The 15329-nt window shown below is 47.2% G+C and overlaps 2 long non-coding RNA genes across 2 annotated transcripts; one reads left to right on the top strand and one right to left on the bottom strand.

The window, feature by feature from the left end:
• Positions 1-4955: 4955 nt before the first annotated feature.
• Positions 4956-14994, bottom strand: LOC101058763 (uncharacterized). Its single transcript, XR_676284.4, has 3 exons — positions 14893-14994; positions 13487-13622; positions 4956-5645 (listed from the first exon to the last, which is right to left on the bottom strand). It is a non-coding gene; the product is annotated as an uncharacterized LOC101058763 (long non-coding RNA).
• Positions 8076-9180, top strand: LOC134809142 (uncharacterized). Its single transcript, XR_010154075.1, has 2 exons — positions 8076-8478; positions 8777-9180. It is a non-coding gene; the product is annotated as an uncharacterized LOC134809142 (long non-coding RNA).
• Positions 14995-15329: the final 335 nt, after the last annotated feature.

Raw genomic sequence — 15329 nt, forward strand, 5'->3', positions numbered from 1 at the left:
CTGAAAGAGGAAGCTTGGCCAGGTGCTGAGGCTCATGCCTGTAATCCCAGCACTCTGGCAGGCTGAGGCGGGTGGATTGTTTGATTCCAGGAGTTCAAGACCAGCCTGGGCAACATAGCAAAACCCTGTCTCTACTAAAAAGACAAAACATTAGTCAGACGTGGTGGTGTGTGCCTGCAGTCCCAGCTACTTGGGAGGCTGAAGTGGGAGAATCACCTGAGCCCAGGAGGTCAAGGCTACAGTGAGCCAAGATCGCACCACTGCACTCCAGCCTGGGAAACCAGAGTGAGACCTGTCTCAAAGAAAAAAAGAAAAGAAAAGAAAAGAAAGAGGAAGCCAGGGAAGCTATTCATAGAGCTTTCAAGGTCTAGTGTTATCTAATGTCTGCTAAGCTAGATGAGAAGTTAGCTCTTACACCACTCACCAGCTCCCTTCCTGCCACCCTGTATGATACATCACTATTTTTAATTGCATCATAATCAGCCTTATGTCATGTGACCAGGTAAATGCTATTCTCTGCAGAGCGAAGTACTGTAATATAGTTGTATTTTCTTTCTTACACACCTTTCATTTTTCCTAGAGTTCGTAATTTTCTTGTTCTTTTTTTTTTTTTTTTTTTTGAGATGGAGTCTCGCTGTCGCCAGGCTGGAGTGCAGTGGCATGATCTTGGCTCACTGCAACTTCTGCCTCCCAAGTTCAAGCAATTCTCCTGCCTCAGCCTCCCGAGTAGCTGGGATTACAGACGTGATGCTGGCTAATTTTTGTATTTTTAGTAGAGACGGGGTTTCATCATGTTGACCACGATGGTCTCGATCTCCTGACCTCGTGATCCGCCCACCTCAGCCTCCCAAAGTGTTGGTATTACAGGCATGAGCCACCGTGCCTGGCCTTCTTGTTCTTTTTATTTGCAAAATTTACTTACAGATACTTAATTATTTCTCAATCCTCCGTCAGTGAAGCCACTCCAGTGTTTTTCAAGCTGTTTTGATCACAACCCATCATAAGAAATTATTTTACAATGGAACCTGGTACACACACACACACACACACACACCCCATATATATGAATATAAAGTTTCACAAAACAATACTGACACCTTTTGATATTTTCTACTCAACTCTGTGATTAATGTTTTAAAATGCTAGTTGCACCCGCTGAACTGACGTTAGTTTGAGGAGCTCTAGGCCAGTCCCACGAGGTCCTGCTCTGTGCACACTCCTGAAACTGACCAGCTCCCATCTGGACTCTTCTCTCTGCTGCTCTCCTGAGGTGGTCAGTTTTTTTTGTTTGTTTTGTTTTTGAGAAGAAGTCTCACTCTGTCACCTAAGCTGGAGTGCACTGGCGCGATCTCAGCTCACTGCAACCTCCGCCTCCCAGGTTCAAGCAATTCTCCTGTCTCAGCCTCCGGAGTAGCTGGGACTACAGGAAACTGCCACCATGCCCGGCTAACTTTTTTTTCATGTGTTTAGTAGAGACAGGATTTCACCTTGTTGGTCAGGCTGGTCTCGAACTGCTGACCTCAGGTGATCTACCTGCCTCGGCCTCCCAAAGTGCTGGGATTACAGGCGTGAGCCACCCTGATCAGCTTTTTGATAGATCTCATGTCTTCTCTAATTAATTTTCTGCTTTTTATGAGTCATTGGCAAGTTACTTTTTTATTGACAGAAACAAAATCGTAACTCTCCAGCATTTTATGTTTTCTTACCATTCCTCCAATAACAGAAAATACTAATGAGAAGGAGAATATTACAATGAAAGGAAGCAGGAGAGCAAATAAGCGATTCGACCTACACACGGTTTTGATTCTGCGTGAGGCCGGTCATACCCAGATGAAAAGCTAGACATCCAGCTACGTACATCCCTGGAGATACCCAGAGGATGGAATGGAATGTTCACTGTGGCTCTAAGTCAGAGCATCTCATTTAAGCTTTATGGACAGTCTGCGCAGGATGTGTCTGTGTGGGGACTTCTCCTGTGCATCATGGGAGGTTTAGCAGCATCCTTGGCCTCACTCGCCAGATGCCAATAGCATCCCCCTCTCCTAGTTGTGACAATTGCAAACATATCCAGACATTGCCAAATGTCCTCTGGGGGGCAAAGTTGCCACAGCTGGGAGCCACTGCTCTGCAGGTTTGGACGCTGTGCCTGCAATTCCATGCAGCATCACGGGCTATTGATCATGTGTCAGACGGAGCTTAAATTGGTCGATCGCATCCTCAAGTAGCCACTCCAGAGCGTGATTATCTGACACCTGTAATTTACCATTCTGGTTACATGGGGGGCAAATGTGGAATTATGCACATCAGCGGGCCCAGGGCCTGTTTTCCATGGACTCAGTGTTCCTGCTGAGCATGGCCTCGGTCTCCCCGAGTTGTTAAAGACATTGACGCCTCAGAACTGACTCTGCCTCCACTTAATCAGCTCACCAGAAAATTACAATAAAAATCATCTGCCACTTATGAAATTGCCGTTAAAATGGACTATTTCCTGCCACCTGGGGACAGGCTGCTGTTTCTCTTTCAGCATCGGTATCTGAGTGCTGTCTCTGGGAAACAGCGATCATAGATGCTGTTGAGACACTCCATTGGCCACGGTGTGTCCCTGGATTGAAACCAAAGTCACAACAATGAGTCTGAAACGTACTGAGGAATCGGTTCCAAACATGGCAAGAGCAATTTCAAACAGTGCTGCGAGGGCCCTTTGGGGTCAGGACAGGCGCTGATCAGCTGAGAGCACAGGCCCTGTGCCGCCACGGCTCCTCCAAGCCAGCACTGCTCACTCCGTCCGTGAAATCCCAGCCAGGAAGGCCAATGTATCTGTGCCAGTGCCTGAAATGTCAGTATCACAAAGCCAGCAGGAGGGGTGACCCGGTGGAGCTCAGCAAAGATGACATAAAACAGGCCACGAAGCTGGTGAGCCAGGGTGCAGGAGGATTTGTCTGTTTTCTCCTGAGAATGGCTGCTCAGCTCACTCCACACAGCATTTCCATGCTTCATCTGTTAGCCCTGGAACGGGTCCCCTGGGAGCCACGGACCTTGGCAAGCTCCACTGTAGGAGACCCTCAGGCTGACAGTCAGCTCACCCTTGTGGATAAATCCTGACTCTTCCCTGCATCTGGAGCCACCCCCAAGAACCTGATCACATAGCACACAGGAGGGGCTGTGAGCTGAGATGAAATCTGGGCATTGTCTTGGTTGTTATTAATTTGTCATTCTGTCTGAGCAGTTTCATTTTCGGAGAGTAATTCGATCGCCCTTTTAGAACCTTGATCATCTCAGTGTCATGTTCTTAGAGGGAGGCATCCCTGGAAGAGGTGCCCACTGTGGTGTTCTTTTAATTAAATTCATCTGTTCCTGCAATAATGTGGATGAAACACCTGCCCTGCAAGCAAAATACGCACTTGTTCCTACTCCCGGGACCCAGAGTGGGGTGGAGCTGACCACAGCGTGTGCGTTAGACGCCACTCTTCAGGCAGGTTCACTCCTGAGTCTGCACTCCGGGGACTTCTGCTGTTTCCCATTGTTGTGCTCACACCCACCCGGTTAGCAAGTGTGCATCAGGAGACGGATTTCGCAGGTGCTGAGCTGCTGGGTGGGTGAGCCGGGAGCTGGTGGAGAGAACGCAAAGGCCGGATTTCGTTTGGTTCTTATCTGGAAGATTTGAGGTTGCAAGAAGAGAACTTTCCTTCTCTGCAGTCAGGCAGAGCTCAAGGCAGGTCCTCAGCCTTGTAAGGTCAGCTTTTCAGCCCTGTCTGCCCACTTCTGCTCATGGAAGTCATGTTAGGACGCCTGTTTGTGTCCACGGATGAAGGGCTTCCCCTGCCCCCCAGCCTCATGAGTGGCAGCTGACTCTTTCCCGTCCCCAGGTGAACCTCGCTTCCATTTCTCACAGTGCTGAACCAGGAGCAGGGGGAAGCTGTGATCCATGATCCCCCACAAATCCCAACAGACATGTTTTATAGTTTAAAATGGTTATACAAGTTCTTCTTTTTGGATATTATTTGTATGTGATCAATTTACATGGTGTTTATAGTGTGTTTGTGTTTTTTATAATGTCGGTTTGTGAGATCTGGGAGAAGAAGGGTTTTTATGAGGAAGATCTTTGGGGAGACAGAAACCTTGATGCGGGGAGCTGTGAGCGCTCCACTCAGGGCAGGGAGCACATTCAGGACAGGCTGGGCAGAGCCTCAGAGGCTCCTGGCTGCCCCTCTCTGGGTGTGGGGCGACTCCGTTTAGGAAGGGTCTGTCCACTTGACGCAGGAACAAGCCCAGTAAAGCCTGCACTGCAGCTGAAGGAATGATCTGTTTGTTCTCTAAGAGGCCCCTGCAGGCGGGAGATGTCTTAAATAACCACCCGCAGGCAGAGAGTAAAGGACTCGGTGAAGAAAGAAACTGGAGCTCAGTCCTTTGAGGGCAGAAACGCATCCCCCACACCCGCCGTGAGCTGAGCATGGACACGCCTAGGCTTTGTGGGAGCCTGGCCAGGCCCAGCACCTGCCCTTTGTTGAACAGGGAGTAAGGGGAAGTTAGCTGCAGGGACGTCCTTGACCTGACTGGTCCAGCCACCTCACTAGCATGTGGGGCAGATGAGGCTCAGGGAAGCCAAGGGACTTCTCCTAGATCCCCGGGGAATAGGACCTGAGGTCCCAGCTCCTGACTCCCAAGTCAGTGCTCTCTCTATGGTCCAAGGTTGCTCAGTACCTGCCAGGCCTGCGCAGAGCACTTTAGAATCATTAGCCCAATTAACCCTGACTGCCACAAACACATGAGGTTGGGATTGTACCCATTCTACAGATGAGAAACTGAGGCTCAGAGAGGCAGGTAGGAGGAGGAATGAGACCCAAACCCAGCACTGTGATTTCAAGGAGCCCTTAACTTCTATATGCTCGTCAGATAAATATTCTACCCTGTGACAATTAGTATTTTCTCAGATTCAAAAAAAAGCAAAAGAAATGTTAATTGTTGGGGACATGGTTCTCTAATTAGACATTCAAAGAAATTCCCAGAACTTTGTGGGTTAGCAGTGATGTTAAGTTACTATTGGCTTCTGCCCCTCCTACCCGGCCCTGCCCTAAGCATTTTTCTGGTGTTTAGTTGTTGAAACATCATCACAAACTTGTATGATATGATTTGATGTGACATCATTGCCCCTGTGTTAAGGGTGTGGAAACTAGGCAGGGAGAGCAGAAATTGCTTGCTCTAAAACCTGAACCCATGATTCCATTTCCTTGGATATATGCCTGGGTTGGGGATTTGGAAACCTGTGGGAGGTTGTGTTATTGAGGGTCATTGTTCTCATTCTCCATCTTCCTTCCCTGGATCCGTGTCCTCTGTCCGTGACTCTGTAGTTTGTGCATCTAGAGGCGGAGTCTGTTTCCTTGTCCTGTTGATGTTGGCTTTGGTTGTGTGACTTGCATTGGCCAATGGGACATCAGCAGGTGTGACGTGGGCAAAGAGGTGGCATGTGCTAGCACAGCTGCTCTTGCCTCGTTGTTCTCCTGCCTTCCATCATGAGATAAATAGGCCTCTGGTTGTCCCTGTCCAAGGAAGATAGGAGACCCTCAGTACAGCAGACCTGGACCCAGCTTTCAGCTTGCAGCCAAGAAAAGCCAGTCCTGGCTCAGATGTGATGAACCCCATCAGACCTGTGGACATGAGAATGAGAAATGAATACTATTGTTTGTAACTGAGTTTGGGGGTGGTTTGTTACACAGTGTGACTGTGAGAGTAGCTGACTGATACAAAACTAGAGACCCAACATGCTGCAGCACTCACTAGCACCCGAATGCACCTGCCGTCAGGGCCATCTTCTCCGGACACACCATGCTTTCCATTGCCCCTGGGGCATCTTCATGTCAGATGATGGGTCCTTGCCCACTGCATCATGTTGGCCCCTGTTTCCAAGGGGAAGGACAAGCTCTTCTGGTCTAGTTCAGTGGAGCACTAACTCTGTGCATCAGAGGAGCTTTTGCTTGTTTGTTTTGTTTTTCTCTAATCAGACGTGCAAGGACCTATTGAGTTCTTCTAATGCAGAGAAAGCCTGTTTGGCTATCATTATGTCAGTTTCTTTTTGACTTTTGCAAACTTTCTTTCACTAAACATTCGTCAAACCTAGAGCTGGCCTTTCTATGGTGACAACAAAATAGCAGGAGTGTTTGTGTCCTCTTTGGATCACGCTGACATTTCTGTCCACCCTGACATCTTTGCTGGAGAGAATCCAACTGTGCCCCCTCCTGACAACTGTTCCTGTTGGGAAGTTTCTTACTAAATAACCATCAGCATCATTATCATTGTGCATCTTTGGGACAGGAAGAAGGGAGGGCAAAGTTCTGTCCCAGCCTATTAGGAGTCAAGAGGGAAGCAGACGGGAGCGGCTGACCTCTGACGGCTTCCCCAGGGGGCTCTGGCTGGGCTGCTCAGCTGTGTTGTCTCACAGCATATGCTTCACAGCTCCCTAGGACCTCAGTATCATTCTTACCATAGGACAGAAGAGGACAGCAAAGCTCAGAGAGGCTGTGTCAGTAGCTTTAAGATTTAGTTTCAACCTTAGATTTAGGCTTTCCCTCTTCCTGATTATAAACTGAAATTATAATAACAGCAAGTCAAGGCTTTCTAAACTAAGCATATTCACAGCAATATTGATTATAATAACCAAAAGCAAAACAAGAAAAAAAAATAAAAATTGTATTGTCCAGAAATAGAAGATTGGTGAAGGCAGTTATCGTATATCTATATGAAATACATTGTAACTAATGAAATTTATGTTTTTGAAGGCTGCTTGATGGCCTAAAGAAATGAACATGGTATAATGTGAAGAAAACTCAAGGCAGAATCTGATGAGTAAATTAACAAAACTTCCAAACTAACTAAATTAAACATTTAGAATAAATCCTAATTTTATAAACCAAGTAGATTTTATATGTGCATTAAAAACACTGGAGTTAGATTTTATTTTTTCTCTATTTTCTAGGAATATTTTATAAACTTTTCAATTACTTTTTAAAATCAGAAAATAAATGAACATCCTTAAGAGTAAAAATATAATAAAAGCATAGAGAAGCCTTGAGGTGTGACGTGTAACTGTCTTATCATCTGGGACATTTTTTCATTTCACAAATGCTCCCTTCTTCTTTGGGATGCCTCAGGGCAGGGACCCTGTCTCCTCTCTGTCTTGGTGGCACCAGGAACAAACATGGCCCAATAAATAATTGATAACAACAATTGATAGCGCCTTGAAAGGAGTCCGTTCACTTCAGGTGGCCCACTAACTCCTCAAGGCTTTCTCTTAAGTGCATTTCATTTGTTTGATTTTTTTTCAACTTAAATGGATGAAAATTAAAGCCAGGAGAGAGCTGTTGGCTCGTGGACAGCCAGAAAGAGAAAAATAAATGAGTGCAGTCCCTGAAGGGCCACAGGGTGGGGGCTGGACCTGAGCACCTGCCTTGTCTGAAAGTCCATTTTTTGCCCAGTTGTTCTCTAAGGCACTATGATCTGAAAGTCAAAAAAGAAAATGGATGATGTATGGAACAACATTCAACATTGTTACTACAACATAAGAAAGTTGGATTTAGAGATCAGAGAGAACGGTCCCTGCATCAGAGTCACTTGCTAACAGGTGTGTACTGAGTACCCACCCCTGCCAGGCACTGCTCTGGGTGCTGGGACAGGGCAGGGAACAAAACAACGCCCCCTGCCCACCGCCCACTGCGAGGTTACTTTCGAGTCTGGAGGACAAGCAGTAGCCATTGAACCGGCAACTGCATGATGTGCGGGAGGTGGGGGCTGTTCTAAAGGACGATAGCGGTGAAGGGCAAGGCCGTGTCAGGGGTCAAGAGGCCTCTCTGAGGAGGTGGGTGAGCCCTGGGAAGAGCACCCCAAGCAGAGGCACAGCAGGTGCACAGGCCCCGGGGCAGGAGAGACCTTGGTGATCCTGGGTGAGGAACAGCAGGGGGGCAGGTGTGGCTGGAGCCATGTGACCCAGGGGGAGGTGGGAGGAGATGAGGTCACAGGAGAGGGCGTGGAGTGAAGCAGTGAGGGGTGACCTGTGGCCTGTGGTCACTGTCTCCAGGTGAGCAGGCCCCAGTGGAGAGCCAGGGCTCTCAGGGGTGGTCCTAGGGGGAGGAGCATCAGCACCCCGGGGCCCTGCTGGGAAAGCCAGCTCTCAGGCTCTGCTGAGTCCTCCTGAATTGGAACCTTAGGGTGGGCCTGGCCATCGGAGTTTTAACAAGGCCTCCAGAAGATTCTGACACTCACCAGAGTCTGAGAGACACAGCAGAGCTAGAACCCGGGCTCCAGTTTTCACCCAGGAGACAGGAGGATTCTGGGTGGAAGGGCATGAGGGACTGGGGTCCCCCCAGAAGGAGCGCCCCAGGACGATGCCACACAAGGTGGACATTCGCTCCTCCTGGGAATGTTCTCTAAGGGTTCCTTGGACAGGAAAGTGGCTCTCTGAGCTGCCTGGCATTGGAGATGCTGGGGGTGAGTGCCCCAGGAGCAGGCCTGCACCTGTGACTGAGGGGCGGGGAATAAACACCCCAGCTTCCCCTGTGTTTGGGTGACTCTGAGGGGCGTCCCGTACACAGATCCCAGGCTGCTCAGCAGGATCGAGTTGGGAAGGGGGTTCCAGGACAGGAAACAGCATGACTAGAGGTGGAAGAACCTTGGCCTATGCAAGGCACTGTGTGTAATTCCATCGGGCTGCAGTGTAAGCTTGCAGAGAGGAGGAGGGAGAGTGGAGTGAGATGGAAAGTGACTGATGAAATGTATGTCTCCCCAGGAACGTCGGTCATGGATAAGCCCCCAGTGAAGGGACTTAGGAAGCCTCTCCCTCTTGGTGTTCTTTCCCCAGAGAGTCTTCAGAGACTGGAAATGCTTGCCAGGAAGGAAGAACCACTTTCTGTCCTCCATCCTCAGGAGCACAGAAGGGTGAAGCTGAGCCCACAGAGAGAAGCATCTCATGCTGTCTGCAGCAGCTGCAGCGCTCTCCTGGGGCAGGAGATGCTCAAAGGTCAACAAGACTTTGAAAAGGGGCTGGGAGAAAAGCCCCCAGTGCTGGCTCTGGACTCACTATCCCAGGGCTCCTAAAGGGCTAAACATGACTAGATTGTAGTGAGCCTTTCCTAACATGCAAAGAAGCATCCAGGGATAATGTCTAAATACAGATGTGCTATTTCTCTCCTCCTTCTTTTTCAACTTTTCCGTCACCCTCAGTGTCCTCACAGCAGCTTCCCCTTGTCCTGTGACAAACCTGGAGCAAGGTGCTTTGGGTGGGAGGCAGAGTAACATGGGAGACCCTGAGTTCTGCATGTCTCTGCCTGTATTTCCCTCCTTCCTTCTAGTTCATGGAGGTAAACAGGGGTGGCGACTCCTCCTGGCAGGGACTTTCACAGGACAGAGGCAGAAGCTACTTGAGAAAGATTTAGCTCATCGGAGCGAGGGGCGGGGCGGAGAGGGAAAGAGATGGAGGAGAAGATTACTGAAGAATGGAAAGGTGCAATGTCCCCCAGGTCCTAGGGATGTGCTGGAATGCAGAGGGTGGCTGTGAGGTCCCACACCTGCAAGCAGGAGTCACTGGATTCCACAGGTGGCTGACCTGCTGACCAGAGATGTGAGCCCAGTTTCCTCTTCTGTGAAATCAGGCGTAGCCCGGTGGCTTTCAACCCTGGCTGTATGTTAGTGACACCTGGGAAGTTTTAAAGATTTCTGACGCCCACATCGGACCCCAGATCTATCAGATCAGAACATCTGGGTTTAGTATCTTTAGTGTCCCTCAGGTGACTCAAATATGCAGCCAAGATGGAGAGCACTAACCTAAGCTAAGTCCTGTTTATGAGAATTTAGAGACCAAGAAACACTTAGAGCAGGTAGGATCCTAAGAAATCACCTGATGCAACTCCTACCATTCGCAGGGGAAGAAACTGGTTTTCAGAGAGGCCAGATCATTCGCCCAAGGACACAGAGCATGCTAGTGGCAGAGCCATTTCCAATATTCCCTCTGCCTCTTGACCTCCCTAGAAGACCTACTTGAAGCTCTCAACTTCACAGTAGAGACGGGTCTGAGAGGCCCACATGGGATCCCTGATTCCAGGAAGGAAGCCCAGGCCTCCTGGCGGCTCAATGAGTCACACTGTAGCAGTGGCCCTGAGGCCCCTCCTTGAAGAAAAATTCCAGGAGGCTTGAAATGCTCTCCAAGATATAGAAAAGGAAGATGTGCCTGGAAACTGGAGAAGATTGCACAATGGATATAAATATTTGGGTTTTGTGGCTTCTTTCCCCGGCAAAAAATAAACATGGCAGAATTGCTTCTCACTGAAAGCGCATCTGGGTTTCATAAACAGACCATAAAGAGGCACCTGGAGACCCAGAACATCCCCAAATCAGCATCTGTCCCTGCCATCTGGCTGTACCTCCATCCTCCTCGGTCTCTCTCTCTCACCCAGGCTCACAACACAAGGAAGCACTGTTGCCTTTTGGAAAAAGGACGGCCTTCTCCCCACCGCTTGTCTCTTGGTTCCTCCCACAGGTGGAGGGTGAATCTGATTGGTGGGAAGATAAGACTCTGGGCTCCTCCAGTGGGCGGGGCTAATATGCAAATGGTCAAAAGAGTTAGGATGCTTTTGGTGGCAACTAACAGAATATGCAGCTAAAAGTGGCTTATTTTCTTGCAACCTAAAATGAGTTCTATGAACCAGCAATATCAGTTCATTAGAAATGCAGAATCTCAGGTAATACCCAACACTTACTGAATCAGAATCTGCTTTTCTTTTTTTAACAAGATTACCCAGGTGATTCATAGGCATATTAAACTTTTTAATTACTTAGAGTCAAGTTTATTTTGCTTAAGCTTTCTACCTGGCTAAATATCTAATTATATATTAATTCCAAAGCTTCCCCAACACCCCCGCTACGTTTTCCTGTTTGAAAAAAAAATCACAATACCAAAAGGAATTGATTTCTGATATGTAATATATATTATTTAACTGCCTTCGTGCAGTTCAGGAAATGGGTTCCCCACATTAATTCATGGAGCCACAAAAAATTTAGTGCAATTTGGCTAAATAATTTTAGATTCACACGTGATTGTAAGAAATATGAAAAATCTCACATGCACTTCACTCATTTCCCCCCAATAATACCATCTTCCTAATTATAGTAAAGTTTCACAACCAAAATATTGACTCTGATACAATCCATCTATCTGACCCAGGTTTCACCAGTTTTATATGCACTAATTAGTGTGTATTTAGTTCTTTGAAAGTTTATTGTATGTTTAGATTCATGTGACCACCACCATTAAGATTGAAAACAGTTCCTTCCTAAGCATTCCTCACGCTGTCCTTTTATAGCTTGTTCCATGAAGAGCAGGTCTATGTAAACCTTTCCCCAAAGGCCCAGCAAGCTGAGAGGCTGAAGAAAGAAGCTGACAAATCCAGCTTCTATGAAAGAAACATTTAGTAGGGACCTACTAAAGCGATATCTCAGGTGGCTGCCAGACTGTGGATCCCTACACCCACTCTCCAGAAAATATCCTTTAGATAGGAAGCTTCTGTTTTTGTAAAATACGTGCAACTACTCACACCTCAGATTGTGACACTTGTGACCGCTAAGGAGGTTAGATAAACATATTTATGAGGGGTTATCTATGCTATAGGCATTGTTTCTTTTTCTTTTTATTATACTTTAAGTTCTAGGTTCATGTGCACAACGTGCAGGTTTGTTACATATGTATACATGTGCCATGTTGGTGGGCTGCACCTGTTAACTCATCATTTACATTAGGTATATCTCCTAATGCTATCCCTCCCCCCTCCCCCCACCCCATGACAGGCCCCGGTGTGTGATGTTCCCCACCCTGTGTCCAAGTGTTCTCATTGTTCAATTCCCTTTATGAGAGGTTATCTACACTATGAGAGCAACTTAGTATGCAAGAGTCAAACACCGGTCATCATGGCGGTTTTGCTTCAAGATGGTGTCACTCTTGCCACACAAAAGGTTGTTTTCCTATATAGCTATACTCTTCTTCTTCCTTCCTTCCTCTACTCCTAATGCTTGGAAACCACTATTCCACTCTCCATTTTGATAATTTTGTCATTTAAAGAATGCTGTAGTGGCTGGGTGCAGTGGCTCACGCCTGTAATCCCAGCACTTTGGGAGGCCGAGGTGGGCGGATCGCTTGAGGTCAGGAGTTCAAGACCGCCCTGGCCAACATGGCGAAACCCCGTCTCTACTAAAAATACAAATATTAGCCAGGTGTGATGGCGGGTGCCTGTGATCCCAGCTACTTGGGAGGCTGAGGCAGGAGAATCGCCTTAACCCGGGAGGTGGAGGTTGCAGTGAGCCGAGATTGCACCACTGCACTCCAACCTGGGCTATAGAGCAAGTCTCGGCCTCAAAAAAAAAAAAAAAAAATCTAAGTGAGATCATATAGTGCATAACCTTTTGAGATTGTTTTTTTTTTCACTGAGCTTAATTCCCAGGCGATTCATCCATGCCATCACAGGTATTAATAGCTTGGTCCTTTTCATGGCTGAATAGTATTTCATAGTAGAGATGCACCAGTTTGTTTAACTCATTCATCGAAGGACATTTGGGTTGTTTTCCAGTTTTTCACTATTATCAGCAAAGTTGCTATGATTATTCGTATATAAATTTTTATCTGAATACAAGTTTTCATTTCTCTGGGACAAATGCCCAAGAGTGCAAATGCTGGGTTATGTGGTAAGTGCATGTCTAATTTTTGGAAGAAACTGATGAGCTGTTTTCCAGAGCATCTGTGTATCAGCAATGTATTGTACGAGCAATCCAATTTTTCTATACCTTTGCCATCATTTACTGTTATCACTATTTTTTATTTTAGCCACTTTCATGTGGGTATTTAGTGATTTTAATTTGCATTTTCCTTATGGATAATGATGTTGAACATCTTTTTGTGTACTTACTTGCCATTCATATATCACCACTGGTGAAATAGCTAGCTGTTCATGTCTTTTGCTCATTTCCTAAATGGATTTTTTTTTTACTGTTGAGTTTTAATAATTCTTTATATTATTCTAGGTATTAAATCCTTTGTAGGAGAAGTGGTTTGAAAATATTTTCTCCTAGTACATAGCTTGTCTTTTCATCCTCTTCACAAGGCCTTTCGCAGAGCAAAAGTTTTAAATTTTATTGAGGTCCAGTTGATCCATTTTTCCTTTTGCGCATTGTGTTTTCTGTGTCAAGTCTAAGAACTCTTCTTCTAGCCCTGGGTCCTGAAGATTTTCTCCTAAGTATTTTTTTAAAAAGTTTTATAGTTTTACATGTTACATTATGAGTCCAAAATCCATTTTTGAGTTAATTTTTGTATCATGTGTGACAGTTAGGGTGTGATTAATTTTTTGTCTATGTATGCCCAATTTTTTTTCTGATACTATTTGTTGAAAAGGCTATTGAATATTAAAGTTCTAGAAGCACAGGCTTAAATTACAAAGGCATTTTTTTTTTTACTCACTTAACAAGACGTCCAGAAAAGGCAACTCCAATTTGGCTTACTCTGTAGCTCTAGGAAGTCTCTGTCTGCATCTCTGGGATTCTGTGGTCTTCGCCTTGGGGTTTCCGGTGGCTGTTGTGGCTCCAGCATCACCAGCCTGTGTCCAGAACAGAGGAAGGGAAGGAGAGCTGGGAGATTTTTCTCCTGTGTGGCTTGGGAAAGCTTTCCCAGAAGGCTCTAGTAGATGTCTCTTAGGTCCCATTAGCTATTAATAGAACTGGATGACAGGCCTACTCGCAAACCAATCACAAGCAAAGGGGAGAGGATTACTGTGATTGGCCTTGAACCACTGACCAATCACGTTGCTCTGCTTAGGGCTGAGGCAGGGCCGCCTTCCTTCAGCACATTGTTTTCTACTGGAGGGGTGAACAAAAGTGTGTCTCTGTTACCAAGGAAGAAAGGAAAGTGGTTGCTCAGTGTCTGCTGTGAACCTGGCTGTCCCTATGTGTCCTCTCTCCTCTGTGTGTGTGTGTGTGTGTGTGTGTGTGTGTGTGTCTTGCAGACATCAGTGCACAACACACCACAGTCCCATAATTCAGTGGAGTGTGTATCTGCTCGGCAGACTCCACTGTCCCCACAGTCAGGGTCCAGGCACTAGAAGATATGTGGCAGGAAGGTAGAGGAAGACCCAAGCCACAGACCCCCATCCAACTTTGAGTGCAAGCAATGGAAACCGACTCTGGATTCCTTGATTTAATTTTTTGAAGACATTTATGGGAAGAAATGGGGTAAGTCTGTAGGAAAATTAAATATGAAGAGCCAGATTCACGGGGCTTGAGGACATCAGGGCAGCTCCTGGGTCCTCTGTGTGGCTATCATGGTGAATCCACTCATGTGTCACTGTCCACCATTCAGGTCCCCACAGGAGGACAGGATGGTCCTGTCTTGGCCACATGTTACCCCCTGGACTCGGGGACAGTGTTGTCATTTGACTGAAAGTCCCTCCTCACCACAAGGACAGGGATGGGGAGTTTCTCAGCAGAAGCCCAAGGATTTGCTTAGGCCTGGAGAGCAAACCCCACATGCCCTCCACACATCACCTGCACAGACGCCCCTCCAGCTGAGCCAGCCTGCTCACTGCCCCTCAGACAGTCTTCCCTCCCATCCTTGCTTGTGCTGGAACCCCTCCTGGAAGGCTCCCCTCTCCTGCCTGCTCTTCTAACTTTCATGGTCCTTCAAGACTCTAGTTAAGCCACCCTCCTCCTCCAACAAGCACCAGCCATTGCTGCTGCTGTGTCGAGGTTTCTGAACCTCAGCATTATTGACATTTTGGGCTGGGCAGTCTCTGTTGTGGGACTGTCCTGCACATTGTAGGATGCTTACAGCATCTCTGGCCTCTACTCAGTAAATGCCAGTTACACCTTTACCTAGTCGTGACAACCAAAACTGTGTCCAGACATTAGCAAGTGTCCCTGGAGGGAAAAACTGCCCCTGGTTGAGAGCCACTCCTTTTCTGAACCTGAGTCACTAAGATTTACTGCCATAGCAACTTAATTACATTGTGATGTTTACTTAACTTCTCACTGCTGCTTATTACTTTGGCAGACTGTAGCCAGCCAGAGAACAGCCAGGTTAACCCATACGGTGGCCCCACACTAAGTTGTCTCCCACACCGTGTAGGGATGGCTCAGTGCACAAGGAGCATGGCGGGGTTTGGGCTTGATGGCTTTGAAGCCTCTGCTAGACTGGGAGGCACACAGTTTGGTACCATGTCCGGATGCAACGTCATGTTCCTGAGGCAGGATGGTGCTTGTGTACTGAAGACAGTCTTGCTGGCTGCGGTGAAGGACAGAGCTCTCAGTGG

The sequence above is a fragment of the Pan troglodytes genome, chromosome 21 (genome assembly GCF_028858775.2).
Source record: "Pan troglodytes isolate AG18354 chromosome 21, NHGRI_mPanTro3-v2.0_pri, whole genome shotgun sequence".
NCBI classification, from domain to species: domain Eukaryota; kingdom Metazoa; phylum Chordata; class Mammalia; order Primates; family Hominidae; genus Pan; species Pan troglodytes.